Source organism: Ambystoma mexicanum, chromosome 5p (genome assembly GCF_040938575.1).
Source record: "Ambystoma mexicanum isolate Mex_15411 chromosome 5p, UKY_AmexF1_1, whole genome shotgun sequence".
Taxonomy (NCBI): Eukaryota; Metazoa; Chordata; class Amphibia; order Caudata; family Ambystomatidae; genus Ambystoma; species Ambystoma mexicanum.
In genome coordinates, this window is record NC_090930.1 from 316666296 (window position 1) to 316680870 (window position 14575).

Genomic DNA, 14575 nt, shown 5'->3' on the forward strand with positions numbered 1-14575 from the left:
GTATTGATCTGTGTGACATTTTTATGGATGCACTTTAATGAGGTCTAATATTAGTGGTACCACTTTAGAATTGTAGATATTTACCATTATTGATTTTCCTGAGCACAAGGTGCGTTATTGTGATAAGTGTACATAACCTTTGAATATTAATTATATAAAGACTGTGTTTTCAGTAATACAGTGTGTGGACATTCCTTTGTGGGGGCTTGGGGAATACACTGTACTTAAGAACCAGCCTGCATCACCTCCTGAGAAGCTAGGCCTTGATTGCTCGTCCATTGCTACCGTAATCGAGAATCTTGGCTGGGGTCTTCTGTGCCTCTCCTCTACCATATAGAGAGCAGAAGTACAGACACCCCCTACCAGTCTTGACAGTTCTCCAATATCAACAGTATATACATTGAACCTATGGGGGCCAAGATGCAACCCTGCCTTATTGCCACATGTGGATCCATCATCCTTGATAGTGAGCCTTCTCCATTCAACATTATTTATATTTGACTATTTTCGAGAACGAGTAAATGTATATTTTCCAGGATACCCACAAGTTTTAGCCAACGTTTCTCCCTTAAAAGCCTATCAAATGCAATGGACCCAGTCAGAGTTTATTTTGGAATATAAAATTCCATAAAAATTCATAAATGGTTAATATGTACAAGGAGTTAAAAAAGTCAATGAATACAATAAATACAGATAGAAAAATCGATAAACAGTCATTACTATTATTAAAATACATTGATAAATGCATACAATAGAAGTAAAACAGTCAATTATTATAGTTGTTCATGGCAATACGTCTCTTTCTAATGTTCATGGCCTGTCGAAGATAAGGTAATAAAGCCCATCCAACTAATTGTGTTTCTGCTCTCAATAGGCAACATAAAGTAGGCCAAAATTGATAGAAATGTGCATCTTTTAGGATTACACATATTCTTCTTGCTCTAGGTTGTGTGTATGCTGGGCAAAAAAACATAAAATCCAGCAAATGTTTACAGCTGTCAGTGCAACATGGACAGGTTGCTTCCGCCAATGTATCTTTCCATGTTGCTGTTACAACGTTTAGTGGTAGGCAGTGAAATCTAGCCATGGTGATTAAAATTCCAATTATACATAGAATCACTCCATGAGAGGTGTTCCTGTCATATAGTAGAAGAAAACACCAACGGGGTAATTCATAGAATCCAGCACACAAGTGGCGCATGCGGCTGGCGCACAGTGTGCGCGTGCGACAATCTGCGCCAGCCGCGTGCGCTAAAATCCATTTTAGCACACAGCGTATTCATGGATTTTAACATCCAAAACCAGCCGTGGCGCAGAGTACCGCAGCGACCCTACATCAGTGCCAGTTACGCCCCAACCCCTCCCTGTGCGCCATGCACAGTGCACAAATCCCGTACATGGCGCACAGGCCCCCAACCATGACAACAGCGGTAAAACATCACGCGCACCCCCTCCGAATACATGTACACCCCGGCGCGGGGAGTTGCACACGCGATTGGCCCTGTGCGAGCAGGGTACATGTATTAATGAGGTTTGCGGGAAGTTTCACACGTGATTGGCCCTATGCGAGCGGGTTACGTGTATTACTGGGGTTCACAGGAAGTTTCACACGCGATTGGCCCTGTGAGAGCGGGGTACATGTATTACTGGGGTTCATAGGGAAGTTTTCGCACCCCTGGTCATGTCCCGCAGGCAGCCCATCCACCATGGGCATGCCCCCCTGCCAAGCCACATGTCACCTTGCAATATGATCACCAACTCATGTCCCTCTCATGTCCCCCAGCACCCCCACCCCCCAGCAGTGAGGGGCACCTGCCAGCAGGCCCCCACTCATCTCCCCTAGCACCCCCAACCCCCAGCAGTGAGGGGCACCTGACAGCAGGCCCCCACTCATGTCCCACTCATGTCCCCCAGCACCCCCACCCCCCCGGCAGTGAGGGGCAGCTGCCGGCAGGCCCCCACTCATGTCCCCCTGCACCCCCACCCCCCAGCAGTGAGGGGCACCTGCCAGCAGGCTCCCACTCATGTCCCCCAGCACCCCCACCCCCCAGCAGTGAGGGGCACCTGCCAGCAGGCCCTCACTCATGTCCCCCCCCAACATGTCAACATGACCCACAATCATGGCCCTCATGGCCACCAAATTCCCACGGCACGCCACCCCTGCCCAAATAACCAACCAAGCATAACATACACCCCACATTGAAATACCCATTACATGAAACAACCCAAATGGCATGTATGTACACCAACACATGTCCGTCACACACACACAATGGGTGCCAGTGAATGTGAAAACCCACATCGTGACATGCATGAAACCAATGAGAGAATATGACACATTGAAGTACGGGAACAAACGTATTGAACAAAAAATGTGGTGAAAGAAAATCAAATACCAAACAATGGACATAAGGGAAACAATGCAGAATGTCACATAATGATAAAAAAAGGAAATCAAAATCCAAAATATATGAAATTAAAAATGTCTCCAAAGTCTCATTCCAACAAAGCAAATCCAAACAGAAATGAAAAAGTAAAATCCATTGCTTCATGGAAAAATCAAAAAAGAAAATGCCGACAAATCCACAACTATTTACAAGGATGAAATCCTGGGTCCATGAGCCCAACTGTCCAAATGAAACCTACAAAAATGCACTAACTAATGAAGAACTATATACAAAAATGTGGGGTGTTGCCCCAAAAAAAATGAAAACCAAAATGAAACCTAACACTAACTAACTAACTAACTAACAATTTACAATGGCAGCAGGCTAGTCCGACTGCTCACTTTTGGATGTCCTGGGCCAGGGCATCATCGAACTCCCGCTCAATGTCCTGGAGGCGGTCCTCTTCCAGGGCCCTGAGGGTTCGCAGGGACGATGACATGTTGGCCTCCAACTCCCTGCGAATTGCCTCGAGGCACTCGGCCCGCCTCAGTGCCCTCCGCATTGTGAGTTGTGCCTCTTCCGCCCACTGCCGCTCCGCATCAATGGCGTGGCCCAACCGCTGCCACACGAAAGACACTTGCAATACTGGGTCCTCCTGCCCTCTGGCCTATGCCTGCCCTCCGATGTTGAAGGCCCGATCCATCATTGCTCCCACCATGTTGCTGCTGCTGCTGTGCCTGTCCCTGCGCCCTGGCTCTTGCTGCCTGGACGTCCTCCTCTGGCTGGGGTGCAGTTGTCATGGTGGCCACCCCTGCTGGACGTCCGACTCCCGACTATGGCAGGGATGTGTCCTCCACCAGCCTGGCCGCTGGGTCAGAGGCAGCTCCACAGGGTACCCAGGTGATACATGGGTGGGAAGATGGCATGGAGGACGACTGGCACGCAGGGGGTTCAGGTGAGGGGGGCTCGCAAGAAGGTCCAGCACACGGAGGAATCCAGCACTGGTGACCCATCCCAGTAGGTCAACGCGGTCAAAGCGTGCAGTGTCTTCACGAAATCACCACAGGTCAACTCGCATGCCCCGTTGATGCAACGCTATCCCAGCCAGGACAGGCTCAACACGGTCCCGGATAGCCACGTCCGCAGGGAGAGGAAGGCCAGTTGTTGTGCGCCCATCCCCTCCCTGAAACTGCATCTGGACGTAGGCATCCCTGCTGGTGCCGGATGATGCAGTCACAGGATCAGGGACAGGGTTACACACAGGCACCTCTGTGGCAGCCTGTGCTGCCTCCTGTCCCTGCCCCTGCACTGCACCACTGGCACCAGTGGAATCCCCACCTCCAGACCCCGTGTGTGTCCCTTCCATGGCCTCCTCCAAACCCCCCACCAACCTGGATGACTCCATGCCATCTTCTTCCGTCGGACCCTGTGGGGTCTTAGCTGCCCCTTCTGCTGCCGAGGAGCCCATCTCCAACCTCTGCCTCTTGGACCTACCCTGGGCAGCTGCAGCCTGGGACGCGGCACCAGACTCCTCACTCCCCGAAGAGATGACAATCTGGGAGGGGAGCCGGGCCTTGCGTCTCCGGCTGGTGGTGCGATCCCTGCCGCTTTGCTCCACAGCACCCTCTCCGCCCTTTTCATCAGTTGACGCTGCAGACAGGGAGATATAGAACACAGGCATCAGGGCACTGTACAATGGACTGATACACACATGACAGTTGTACATGAGTGGCAGTGTCAAACTTCAGACATGGCAACACACTCCCTAACACACATGACATTTCTACTCACACACATGAGAAATTCCACAGCAATATTGCACCAGGCAGCACCATCCATACACATACAACAGCATCAGCATCCGAAGGTGAGCCTGACGTCACATGAAACACGGGGAGTACACAACACATGCACACACACCAACACACTTACATGCATGTGTGCATGTCCACCAACTGTCAGAGTGATGTGATCGCCATCCATGTCACATCTGGCATTCAGCCTTCTACATGTCAGCGCCACATGCATCCATGTTGCATCACAGTTGCACACTTGTCAAATACACACACATGCACATGTACACCGTGCAGATACATGTAGCTGGAACCAACATCCATGTGTGACACCACAACCATGCCAACATACATACACAGTAATTCAAACATGTGTGCGCCCACATCTGCATTTGGCCTGCATGCTTATCCACACATACACGATCCATGTGTCTCACACATGAGAGGACTCGCATGTGTCAGCCTCACATCCCTGAACATACACATCCATACATGGCCCTACAGAAACACATGTGCAACCTGCACACTACTGCCACATCTCGACACGCACAACGTCCAACCAGTATGCATGTACACTTACCGCTTGACTCCAGGCGGGTCTGCCTCTCAAGGACCTGGATGTGGAGTGCTGGGTTTATGCGTTCCAGGAGCCTCATTTGGTGGTCAGACAGGTGGCCCCGGCGCCCCTTGGCATCCGCTGCCTTCAAGAGGTGCCGGGCCTTGTCGAGGGTCCTGGACCTGAAGTCCTCCCAGCACTTCTTGACATGTTTGATGTCGCGGACTGCCACCCCCACCTCATTGATGGCAGTCACAATGTCCATCCAGATCCTGGTCCGTCCCTCATAGTTGACGCGTGTACTTCCAAAGAGGGCATCATACTGTCCCAGGACTTGTTCCACCAGGACACCAACTTCCCTGGCACTGAAGCTGGTGGCCCTCTGCCTCTCTGGCTGGGGGTTGCCAGTGGTGCCAGATGGTGTTGTGCCCGACATGGCAACCCCAGAGGCAGGTGTGGGTGGCCAACTGGGTCCTGGGGCTGGGCTGTGGAGCGATGGTATCCCAGTCGGGAGTCTTCAGTTCCAGCAGGGGTGGTCACAGCAACTTCACCCCTGGCTGGCGTGCAGGCAGCAAATAGCAGGGCACGTGGGCAGCAGACAGGCAGGCAGCATCAGATGGCAGGTGGGAGCCTGCTCTGGGTTCTTGGGGGCAGTAATTCGGCCTTTTGGGCAGGAGCATGGTCGTCCGTGTGTTGTCGTGTGGCCAGCTTGATACGAAGTGATTTGGCACGTGAAAAAATTGCACGTCAGCGTGTAATTCGAAGAAAGGGCCTTAGCGCGTAAACGCGTCTGTGACGTTACGCGCGTGGGTGTTTCCCTCATGACGGGTGCATAGTGAATCAGCACATGAATACACCGCACATCCGTGAATTCATTGGACCAAAGGCCCTTTAGCGTGTAATTGCGTCTGTGACGTGACACGCAAGGGCGTTTCCCTCAACACAAGTGCATGTTCATCGTACACGTGCAAAAACTGCACGTCCGAGTAACAGCTTTTGTAATTGGAGGAAAGGGCCTTAGCGCGTACACGCGTAAGTGACGTTGTACGTGTGGGCCGGTTTAAAAGGTATGTGTAGGACGCCATTTACTTGTACGTGCTTTTCGTGGAGAGAGAGTGGGTGAATTGTGTACTTCTTGTCAGTTCATACGTGATTACTTCACAGCGTTTCAAGTTCGTACTCCCTGTTACCTCTGACAGCGTTCAATTTTTTGGTTGGCCCTGTTTCTTCAAACAGAGTTCACTTCTTCTATTGTCCTGTTTCCTCAGACAGCGTACAATTCTTCTTTTGGCGGGGGTGTTGCCAACGCGCACACACGTATCTTTTTCACCTAAGGGGAAAAAGAGACATCAGCGTTAATGAGCGAATGAAAAGACGTTCTTATTCCAGACATACGGTGAGCCGCGCACATATTTACCAACTGTGCTTGCCCCATGTGTCGCGTACCCCTTCAGAGGAAATTGTAGGCTGAGTGTATTATGCGTACGCTTATTTTTGTGTTCCTGGGTGCCACAGCGTAGAGCGGGTTGATTTTTCCACGCACGTGGTCTACGAGGGGTTGCGTGCACGTTAATTTTTGTTTTCGGGGTGCCTGTGCATTGCTTGACCCGTCATCTTCCCCCAGGGGTCACAGACAGCCTTGCTAGAGCACTAGGGTATGAATTCCATCTAGTACCCTACCCCTTTCACCCCCAATTGCCCAGGACAATAGTTTACTGCTACTCCCATACGCACAACAACATCAGTGCCATGGTTGGGAGGCGACCAAGCGGTAAGGGAGGCAAAGTTGGCTGACCTTCAAAAGGTGGGCGTGGTGGGCGCGGTAGGGGACGTGGCCAGGATTTGCAGGTTGCTCCTAGACCCCCATGTGTGGAGGACCAATCAGGGACACCCATGCCCCACCCCCACATGGTTGTAGGAAATGTAGCTGACACCATCCCAGCTCAGCCCTTGTTCGACCGGCCCATTGTGGCACCTGAACCGGCACAGGAAGACTCCCAGGCTGACTTCCAGGTCAGCAAGTCTAAGCCACGTGTGGCGGTGCAAGTTGTTGTCACCAGGCCACGTGGATCTGGGGCAGCAATGTCATCTGCTGCCCCAAGTAGGCAGGGTGGGGAGGCTGCAGGGGCAGCTGCAGCTCTATCCACCCCAGCTCTGAGTGTCGGTCCAGGTCCATCAGACTGTCATGATGCCCGCTCCCGGGGAGCCGGTTCAGGCCCTGCGTCCCCAAAAGCGGACATCCAGTCCCCAAGGAAGGACCCAGCAACCCCATATAGGGGCCCTTTGGACAGTGTCCTGGCGCCTGTGGCGCCAGGCTCATAAAAGACATCAGTCCTGGCGCCATATTCGCCAGGCTCATTATGGGAGTGCTTGGGCGTACTTACCTGATGCAGACCATGCGGCAGGATCCCGGCCTCCTTGAGGCCTGAAAGGAACTACTTTACCTGTGGGACTAATTTACCATCTGGGCGTGGTCGGGGAAGGATACATACCTGATTGGAGGAAGGATAAATACCTGGAACGTCTTCCAAGGCTATTTAAACCCCACCCGAACAGCCACACGTGCTTCGCATTGTTCTGCATCTAGCAGCTGGATGCTCACCGTGTCTGCTCCTGCATCCTGACTTCTGCCACGCCTGCCAGCATCCTGTATCACCTGCAAAGGAAGAGAAGAAGAGAACAGAAGAAGGAAAAGTCCTTACCTGCTAAATCCGCATCCCGGAGACATCTCGCCGACAATCCTGAAAAGGAAGACTTTTATTTAAAAGCTCATCGCGTCGATCGCTGCAGCGCCGCATTCCACTCACCTTTACAGGGCGCCTCCATGTTCAGCAGCGATCATCCGGATTCGCAGTCACGCCCCAGTGCCTAGGGAGAAAAAGACAAGAACAAAAGGTGAGAGAGAGAAGGGAATAAGGAAAGCTAAATCTCCATGTTAAGACTTACCGGTTAATTCATTCCCTCATCATTTCGGGTCCGCGCCGCATCCTGGCATTTCCGGACCCCGGCCCCTTAGGGGAAAAAGAGACATCAGCGTTAATGAGCGAATGAAAAGACATTACCAAAAAACGCTCATTAAAGACTTACCTGATTTCTACAAGGATTTCACCTCTCATCTCGGGTCGGTGCCTGTTCGCGGGCATTCCATACCCTGGCCCCTATGGGGAAAAAGACACTAGCATTAGTACATTAATGCATGGACACAAGGGGAACCTCTTATCAAAAAACTTACCTGGAAGCCAAGCAAGTTTGGTTCTCACCAATCCGAAAATCCAGTGAAATAACTGGATACCAACGCGCCCCTGCATCAGAAGCAGGATGGAGAGCTCGTCCTTCCAGACCCTAAGGTGAGACGCTACGAGGAATCATAGAAGGGTTTCGAGGAGGGTGAGAGGGAAAGTGGGAGGCCGATTGCATTACCCCGCAGACAGTTAATACCCTATTTTCGCCTACAGAAGGATACTTCTGCGAGCCAGACAAGCCAGATTTGGGGGCCCGGTCCAGTCCGTCATCCGAACCCTGCGCATCAACTTAGAAGAGGTCACAGCAGCGCGAACCAGGCCAGCGCCTCCGTGGGAGTCAGGTGAGCGTTACACAGACCGACGTTGCCCCTGCCAACATCACCCTGCAGCCAATGCCTGCACCAAGACCTGTGGTCATTGTGCCTTCGCACACTCCTAGTACACAGTCCACCAGCGCTTCTGCCCCTACTGACCAGAGCGGCGTAAGCCCCTCAGGATCCGCACCACCTTTGAAAAAGAAGAAGAAGGGTGCTCTGGCACTACAGGCTGAGACCCCAGACACGGCTACACACTCCGGCACGTCAAGGAAGCCTAGCTTTAATGACGCTGAAATTGATGCACTTGTGGCCTATGTGTCGGAACATAGTCGCAAAATGGTGGTGACTGCAGGGTGCAAGACCACACCTGGTCAACGTAGGGCACACTGGCAGACCATCGCGGACCACATTAGTGCCCTTGGATTTGTGAGGTGCACAGCTGATGATTGCTACAAGCGGTGGAATGACCAGAAACGCAGAGCAAAGAACAAGCTGGCCTCAAATCATGCCTCTACTCTGGTGACTGGTGGTGGGTCTCCACCAGAGGACAACCAACTCACTGAACATGAGTCTGTTGCTGGAAGCTTTGTCACAGAGGAACAGATCCAAGGTGTGGGAGACCTACCTGATTATGACGCATTGTCCGGTGAGTGCCCATGCATGTTTGTGTAATCCATGTGTATGTTGTTTGGGTGACGGGTTCTGATTGAGTGCCGGGTGTGTACTCCAGAGTGGTATGGGTCACCCATGTGCTTCCTCCAATACATTCACGTGCCTTGGATTTGGGTATGACATTATCCCTTCTGCCCACAGTAGCCAATTAGCGCCACATTACTGCAGTTGCCCTTGACCTGTCATCTTGCAACAACATTGTTCAGATTTTTTCAGTGTTCATTCTGGCTCATTGTTTCAATTCTCCCATTTTTGCTATGCATTTTTCAGCCCTAATGCCACATATGTGACATGCTTCTGTCATTGATTACACCCCACATTGGCCCACATTTGTTGCCTTGTTATGTGAATGATTAGACCATTCAGGCTGATTGAGTATTGGCCTGCTCACATTAATTTTTGGGGCCTGTTTGAATGTGGAACATGATAGTTGTTTGCTGTCATGTTAAAGTGACCAACCATTGATGTTTACATCTGCCTACAATCACTGTATTATTGTACACTGGATGTGTTGCACTGTGTGGCTCATGCATCTTTTGCCACACTATTTAGCATTTTTCATCTCATCATGTCCATCTCACATGGTTGGGTGACAGTACTCATTCACTGACATATCGCTGTAGTTGTCTAATGTACCATGGCTATGCTACATTCCATCTGTGTGCTGGCATGTGTCATGTATGTGTATTGGACACACAGGCTAATGGGTGATGCCAGTTCTACCCACCATGCAGCAAGTGTGTTGCTTTTCCATCTTGGTGTCCTCAGTGCCTGATTTTTGCCTCCCCTTCCAACTCATTGACAAGTGCATGCATGCCAAGGTTATAGTCATGTGGGACATGTGTAAATCATGTACAGGATCTCTGTCTTGTCAGGCCTATGTGTGTGCTATGGTGCTCATGCCTGGTTGCATTTGTTGTATTTCACGTTTTTGCAGGTCATGACACACTTGATGCTGGTGAGGTTGAGGAGATGGTGCAGACCCAGGAGGGATCTCAGCCACGACCAGGCACCAGTGGAGGACATGGTGTGGTGGTGGGTGAAAACCCTTTCTTACTGCAGACCATACTGTCTAGGGGTGCCTCTGAGTGCACCTCCCCAGACCTCTATTCAGGTGCTGAATCGGATGATGAAACTTATGTGCTGTCGCAGGTGAGAGCGTCTGGCAGGGATGCTGTTCTGTCCAACCCACTTGCACCAGGGGTAGAACCCTCTATGGGGATGTCAGTGTTGGTAGGTCCGCCTTTGGCGGTTACAGATGCACGGTCACACTCCACAACATCTGATCCTGTTCCTGGGCCAGCAGATCAGAGGGGGAATGCAGTCCTGCAGCCTCAGGCAGTGCCAGCACAGCAAGGTGCAGATCGCCTTGCCCCAAACAGGTGTGGTGCCCGCCGACGCCATGTACGGTATGGCAACCCAACAGGTAGCATCAGTTGAAATGATGGCTCAGGCAATGGAGAGGGTGGCCACTTCCATTATCCCCCTGAAAGGCAGATGGAGCAACAACAGCAGGCAACAGACTCCTTTTGCCAATCACACAGGGAAGACATGTTGGCGTCCAACAGCGACCGACGGGCGGCACTGGAGACTCTGCACAAAGCCATATCAATAGAGTCACAGGGCCACAGGGAAGCCCTGAGGGTAGAACTCCATAACATCAGGGAGACTCTGCTTGAACTTGAGGCTTCCCAAAATTTTAGGGCAGAACAGCAGCTGGAGCAGCTCACATGTTCGCTCTCAGCTGAGCTGCAGGCAACCCGTGAGGAGATCCGGGCATCATGCGAGGCCATGCGTGCAGAAATGCAGGCAACCCGTGAGGTGCTGCATGGGGATCTCGGCACTATCATCCTCCAGAATCAGACCTTCCACACCCGCATGCTTGCTGCCATGGAGGACCATACCAGGGCTTTGTGTGGGCTGCCTCCATTGCACCACCACCTCCTGATGCAGCAGCAGAGGGTGAAGAGACCGACAGCAGTTCTCCCACAATGGCATAGCCGTGCAGGCCATGAGCCCCTGGAGATATTTTTTTCCCAACATCCACGCAGGTGGGTGTTGGTGTGCACCCTGTCCTTGAACCTCCTGGTTGCCCCCCCTTGCCCCCCACATGGCCATTTCTGATTTTTTTTCTTTTTTTACAGTGTGTTGCCTTGTGTGGCTCCCGTGGGCATCCACTGTGTATTCCGGCTGGGCACATGCAGGCTTGTCCTGAGTTTGGGTTAGATGCTTGGGTTCGTGACACACACACCCCTCCTGCTTCCTGTTTCCATGGGCTTGCAAAGGGTGTGACCAGTGACTTCCACGGTGACATTTGGCTCCCATGAGCTGTGTGGGCAGTCTGTAGTCAATACTGTGTGGACATCCCTAGTGGGTATTGTTGTTGTATTGAACACTGCATGGTGTATTGATATGTGCTTGTGCATCCATGTCTTCCTCAAAATTTTCAGGTACCTTATTCATGTCTTCACAAGGCCTTTGCAGATGGAGTTCATGTTGTATGCAGTCCACTGACACATTGCCTGGCAGCAACACTCTGCAGTTGGAAGGGGTCGATGTGCTGGATTATTCAGGTTGTAAGACTACCACTACTTGGACTTTGTACTGTCATGTTTTTTCAATGTTTCATGCTGTGTTGCTGTATTGTGTTGGTGGTAAGTATTTGGTCATGTGTGCTGTTTTGTTATTGATTACTGGGAGCATATTGTCTGTGGGCTGTTTCCATTTGGGACAGTGCACTTTTTGACTCTTGTGTCAGGTCTTGTGCATTGCTTTGTTTGCTTTCACATTGCATGACATGTCATGGTGTGTTGGGTGGCGGAGATGGGGAGGGGTTGGGTGACATGGCGCTATTTCCATGTTGTATTTTGCTATGGGGTAGTCATTCATGCAGAATGAATGGATGTCTTTTAATGACACAGCATTGGTTGTCTTTGGGTAGGTAGGGATGCACACAATGTAACACTTCCAGGTGACCAATCTCAGGCTGGTATGGTTGTGACAGTTCACTGTCCCTCATGTCATCACCATTGGTTGTCAGCTGGCATGTGCCAGGGCTGTGTGCACTCCACAGGGGTGTGATTTTAGGTGAAGTAATTAGCCACCAGCTGCGTATGGGCTGCCTCACCACATGCCCTTTCCCCTCCCATATGCAGCGGCCATGCATGTGGTTGGGGATGTGGGGGCATCACCATGTCCACCGGCAGGCCCCGGCGTGTTGCAACGTTGTGCAGGACACATGCTGCCACTATGATCCTGAACACTACTGGGGGTGCATATAGCAGCTGCCCACCAGAATGGTCAAGGGAGCGAAAGCGTGACTGGAGCACTATGAATGTGCGCTCCACTATGCCATGGGTTGCAATATGGGCTGTGTTGTATCTTACCTCGGGTGGTGTGGTGGGGTTCTGAATTGGCGTCATCATGTGGGTGCTCAGAGGGTAGGCACTGTCCCCTGGGGAGGTGATGATGGGTATCATTAGAGGGGTTGTGACATTACTCAGTATCTGACATGCATGCATGTGCAGTGGCATTTATACTCACCAAGCAGCCATGTATCACCATGCCACCCAGCTTCTAGGTCACGGTTTAGGGTTGACATTCTGTATATGAAGCTGTCATGGGTGGACCCTGGATAGTTGGCATATACTGACGTGTTGATTCCCTTGGCATCACTTACTACCTGCACGTTGATGGAATGCCAATGCTTGCGGTTTCTATAGATGTGCTCTCATGCCCTGGGAGGACGTAGAGCCACATGGGTGAAATCAATTGCACCTAGCACTTTGGGGAAGTGTGCCACCCTGTAAAAATCCTTGACAACAGCCTGCCTTTCTGCAGGTGTTCTGGGCAGGTATATGTGCCTGCGCCTGAGGGGTGTGAAGTCATGATGGCCAAGACCTGGTGTAGGCAGCGTGACTGCGTTGCCTGTGACACCCCCCCACTATGGCACTTGTCTGCTGAAATGACCCAGTAGCCAAGAAGTGCAGTACATTGAGCACCTTTTCCAAGGGGCTCAGTGCTTGGGAGCACAGGGTGGGTGATGTGAGGTCATCCTCCCACTCACTCACCAGGTTGAGTATTATGTGAGGTGTAAACCTGTACCTCCCATACACCTGGTACCCAGCATCCCAAAAAGGTTGGTCCTGGGTGTAAAAATTCTGGCCCTGACTATCCACCTCCTCCTCCTGCGGTATCCCACAACCACTGCTGTGAGGAACGGTATATTCATCGTAGCGTCTGAGCTTGTTTGTTGTTTGCACGCACTTTTATGCTGCGCGGGTCCACGTACGCATGCTGGCGTACGTGTTTCCGGATTAGCGCGTCTTTTTTGGCGCACGCGTGAGCCCGTTCGATTCCATGAATACATGTTGTAGGCGCGCGTATGGGCGTTCCGCGCATTTGCCTCCTGTACTTCCCCTGTAACGCCCACATTTTCACGCGTTGTTCCCCATTCCGCGTGTTACGCCCCGTGTTCTGCCTACTTTTGTTATGTGCGCTGCGCTTTGTGCGCTTTCGTTGTGCGCGTAGCGCACGCTGTTTGATGACATGTGCGCCCGCATGCACCACGCAGGATTTTAGCGCACATCCATGGTTTTACACGTGCACGGACTTCCATGAATAGCTGTGCACGGGTTTCGCTGCGATTTTCGCACTTGCGCTGCGATTCGCACGCTTTCGCATGCTTGCGCGGAAATTTTCAGCGCATATTAATTCCATGAATCGCCTGTAGATATTTTGCCAACTGATTACATTTTGGAAATCAGGGCAAAGCTGGCGAACGTATAGATGCTTTGTAGATATTGTATACATTCAATTGAGATTGAAACCATGAGTCATCTTCCATAGATTGTTTGGCTCTTGCTTCAATAAATGAGATTTGTTTTGCTCGATTTACAAAGTCTTTCAAACATTTACAGCCTGTAGACTTCTGGGCTATGCATTCACAAGGAAATAATGTAGCTTTCACTCTGGCACTCACTAGATTTTTATTGTATAACTATCCATCAATATTTCAATGAAGTTGGGTGAGATTAAGACATTTTGTTTTGTTACTGTATAGTCCTCCTGCACTTTATTGCTATTTGCACATCAATCTTTGGCAAGGTAAATGTTGCTGTACTGGGAGATCATGCCTTACATTGCATTTTATCATTCTATATCATATTGTATTTTAACTATTATAATTGAATGCCATCAGCTCTGCAATGTTTTCAACTTAAAAGACTTTTGCATATCACAAAAGCCATTCAATACATGATGCATTGATCCGAGCTGACATTAATACGCCCAAGAACAGAGAAGTAAGTTTCAGAGGCACTAACCTATGTAATAATTGCCAACATTGCCATAATGTAATTAACGGTAACTCAATCAACCATGCACTTACAGGTAAAAAAATTGGCTTTCATTATTCCACGAGTTGTGATTTTACCAACTTTGTCCATGCATTAAATGCCCTTGGGGCATTTTATACGTTGGTATCACCACACGTAAGGCCAAGACATGTTGGACAGAACACAAGTCTAACATCAGAACTAGATCAGAAAAAAAAGCCGAAACCACAGGGATAATTAATTTGAAATATGCTCTGTTGATTTAGTGAAAT